Source organism: Mustela lutreola, chromosome 1 (assembly GCF_030435805.1).
Source record: "Mustela lutreola isolate mMusLut2 chromosome 1, mMusLut2.pri, whole genome shotgun sequence".
NCBI lineage: Eukaryota > Metazoa > Chordata > Mammalia > Carnivora > Mustelidae > Mustela > Mustela lutreola.
Window position 1 is genome coordinate 90245094 of NC_081290.1, and position 4228 is coordinate 90249321.

A 4228-nucleotide genomic window follows, 5' to 3' on the forward strand; every position below is an offset into this window, starting at 1 on the left:
TAAATCTTTAAAAATAATCTCAAAAAAAAAAAAAAGTTAAAATGTCTGACACTACTAGGTATAGTAGTGGGGAAGTGGAAGGAAGTGGGACACCTGGAACTCTCATATGTATTTTTTGTGGTATGTTCGATTAAGGTGCATTGGAATAAGTCTTGCCATTTCTTAGAAAGTTAAACATATGACCAGCAATCCCACTCCTATATATTTACTTAATGAAGATAAAAAAACATATGCCAACAACAACAAAATTGTTCCTAAGATTGACAATGATCCTATCATAAGACATAATGACTAAATTTATTTTTAAATGTTTGTAACTTTTAAAAATATTTATGTTTGTGTGTAATCTCTATGCCTAACACGGGGCTTGAACTCATGATCTTGAGATCAAGAGTCCCATGCTCTACCAACTGAGCCAGCCAGGCTCCCCTATAATGTCTAATTTTAGTCCTGATCTTTTTGATTCTTCAGTCATTAACAGTCGTGACTGCTCACTTCTTTCAGTTCTCTTTTCCTTGTCCTCTCTAAATCATATTTTTTGTTTTCTCCCTACATATTTGATACTTCACTCTATTTCACCTTTGAGATCTCATCATCCTGAATCCAGCCATGAAATGGTATCTTGGTTTAATTTCCCTCTCTTCGCACCCTATGTTCTTTCTCAAGCCTAACTGCACCCATTTCCATAGTTTCTAAATTAATAACTCACAATTTCTATCTCCAAAGCTCCAGACACCTATGGAACAGGCCATGAGAATTTCTCAACGGTTCTGCAGTCAGTACATCCACAGATAAGCATGATCCTACCCACACAAACCTGATTCTCTTAACAATATTCATTACTTGGTGAAAGGCAACATCCAATCCAATTCCTTAAAACCTAATTTGTGATCAAGGATGCTTGACCCAACCTATTTCATCCCCTCCCACATCAAAGGAATCAACCAAGCTCAAGTAACTCTTGCACTGTTTCTCAATTCCATAACTTCTCTCAGTTTTACTGCCTTTCTTCCAATCAGATTTATCTTCATCTTTCACCTGGATTACTGCAATAACTGGCCTCTCCAAATTTATTCTAGTCTCTGCCCAATCTGTTCTCTATGGTAAGGTAATTTTTCAAAATGTAAATCTGATCTTAACACACCTGTAATCCTCCTTCCCTTACACAGTCCCACCATAATCTTTTCTTTTTCTTTTTTTTTTTTTTTCTGTTGTCTTAAAATAATGGCTGAAATCCTGAATACGCCAAACAGGGCACTATGATTTGTGTGGTCTGGTTCTTGCCAACCTCACCAGCTTGTTTCCCTCCTCTTCCACCCTCTTCTCTCTTCACCAGTCACTCTCTTCTTTCCAGGCTTCCTTCCTCCATGGGGATCTTACAGGTACGGGTCCCTCAATAAGAATTCTCTTTTTGTTCCTCACCTTCACTTGGTTAACCCTTACTCAGTCCTCTGATCTCATAGATCTTTAGTTTTCCATATTATGTCAAGTTTGTCTGTTAGTACTTTTCCAGAATTGACTTTTAAAATTTTCTTTAAACTAATCACATTTTAAATTATAATTCGTTAATTTAATTAGTTGCATAATATTAGCTTCCCCTCCAAAGTGTAAGCTCCAGGAACCATGCTTTTGTTCATCTTTATTTCCAAAAAGATAAGTTGCATCTACAGGCAATATTTCTTACAAATAAGCTATGGCTCTGGAAAACAGATCTCATTGTGAGTCTTTTTAAGAATTACAGCAATTTTCATATTGTTTCGCATGTCCTGATGGGTAACTGATTGTTTTTAATATACAAGTATATTTGTAAGTTTTTATAAAACGTGGATCACAAATTAACAAAAGGTTTTCATTGAAGTAGGTGTCACTATCAAAGCACTTGAACGCTTGGTTCCAGATTGTTATTTTCCTGTTTTATATTTTTTTAAGATGGCCTGTTGTCCTTTGATCTTGCTCTGACACCTGCATCAACCTACTTCTCTCTTCTTAAGGGGTCCCTATAGGATCCCAGGTCATGTGGATGAAATTAAAATGGAGATCATGTGATTGAAACTATTCTTCACAACTTCTCCCAAAACATACAGACACATATTCACACAAACACTTGGATCTCATTTTCAAAGTGTCCAATTTGGCTTTTAAGTGTTATATTTCCACTGAATGGATTTTCTCTCACCAATAACAAAACAGAAAGTGCTTAAATGTTATGTTTCAAAATTACTAGTTTATGACACTTCACAGTCATTTCCCTTTCACTGACATTCTAATATTTCCCTACTTCTTCAGTACATTTCCATTAATCCATTTTTTACCATTTTTTAATTCCTTTTTTTTCCCCCCAGCTGGCTTTTCTGAAAAGTTGTCTCATCCATCAGTATGAAGTGATCAGATGAATATTACAATTGTTTAATGTTTCCTCCACAAAATGTGAACAAATGGGGGTGGGAAGTAGGAGAGAGTTTGAGGATCTAGCTAAGAATCATGTAATAATTTTCCATCTGTTTCTGAGTAACATGTTTTCTGTTTTCAGTAAAGGCAAAAAAAAAAAAAAAAAGTGGTCATAGACAAAAGTCAGCAAATTCCTTGCAAAGAAAGGAGAATTAGATAGAATTTCTGAGAATATTAATTTATAGAGTTGATGGAACTACTTCAATGAATACTAATGAACAAAAACAGACTAATATTTATGGTAAATATGAACTTTAATCTTTAACTCTGTAGAAGAATCAAAGAAATTTACTTTTTAAAATATCAAGTGACTTGAAACAACTTTATGAATTTCAAACACATTGGATAAAATTTTACCAATTATGTATCTCTACTTCCAGGATTAGAGGCATCATAATTCAATATACTTACTGGTGACACTCTTTTCTGAAGCATCATTTTATACCGACACACTTCGGCAATAATTTAGTAACTCAATAGTCTCCAAAGATAGGAAAAGAGATAGTTAAAATTAATTTTGTATCCTTCTCACTTTTCCCCCTAGCTTCTCAAATCAATTTCACATCTTTTGGGGCAGTTTCCAAAGAGAACTCTTGTTTAATTAAACAATCCCTAGATTAGATATAATCCCTTTTGCTTATTCTCTATCAGGCCATTTTCTCTGTTACAACTCAGCCAAATAAGTTATTCAGGCCTAACTTGAAATACCTCTTGTTTTCTTACAGCTTGACGAAGAGATGAAGGTCAGAAGCAGGCTTAAGGAGATGGACAGAAGTCATGAGTGAGAAATAAACAAAGGAAGTTCCTCCGCAGTAGAACTATTTAAAACACATGCCAATAAAATGTTCAAAGGATTCCTACAGGGCTCCAAAGATAAACACAGGCAATTTTTTTTTTTCTTGCAAAACTCTACTTACCTGAAGCAGTAAACTCAAGTATCCAACATGGTTCTGTGGAAACATAAAAAAGATAACCATATGGTATTTTATTCATTTACTAGGAATTAAAAATTTTAGAGCATGTGACCTCAAAGGTTTACCTCTCTGCTCAACCTGCTGTTAGCTATGGGACTCTGGGCAAGTGCTTTAACATCTTCTTGCCCCATTTCCCTCATCTGTAGAAAGAAGTAATTATAAATACCTCTTGGAAGTCTTAAATGAATAATAGATGCAAAATTCTTATAATCAGGCCAGTCACACAGTAAATGTTCACTAAATCCCAGCTATTATTTCCAGTTTTATTATTATCCTCACTATCCTAGTGAGGTGGCACATTAAAGGGTCTGGCCATTATAAACTCTAACTTGTAAGAAACCAGCAGCAATGTCTGTGGAAAGTGATTAGACTCACTTCAAAACGCATAGAAAAAAATAGAGAGCATTATAGTCCCTCCTTGGTCTTCATATAATGGGAGTTAAGATTTCAAATAAATGGCTATTTTTCAATAGATTTACTGCTGGCTACCCTAGATTTCAGGAATTTGGGGGAAAAAATAAACAGAAGTATGAGAAAAATGCAGGAGACATTAAAAACCAATCTAGACGGCCCAGAAACAATGAAAAGTGATTAACAGAGGAGGAGAGATTATTAAAGAAATAATGAAGGAAAATGTTCTAGAACACATCTTGGGTCCCCCAGCACTGTTACTGGTTTCCCATTGGCTACTTAGGTGCTAGAAAGCAACAGGGTAGTATTTTCAAAGTTCTCCAAATCCTAAAAATTCAAAAACTGATTGTATCTTTTCTGTATGAAAAGTGAATTTCTGTATGAAAATCCTGAAG

At 34.8% G+C, this 4228-nt stretch overlaps 1 non-coding gene across 1 annotated transcript; it reads right to left on the bottom strand.

Moving 5' to 3' along the window:
- Window positions 1-352: 352 nt before the first annotated feature.
- Window positions 353-425, bottom strand: TRNAK-CUU (transfer RNA lysine (anticodon CUU)). The gene has a single exon. It is a non-coding gene; the product is annotated as a tRNA-Lys (tRNA).
- Between the last annotated feature and the right edge of the window lie 3803 nt (window positions 426-4228).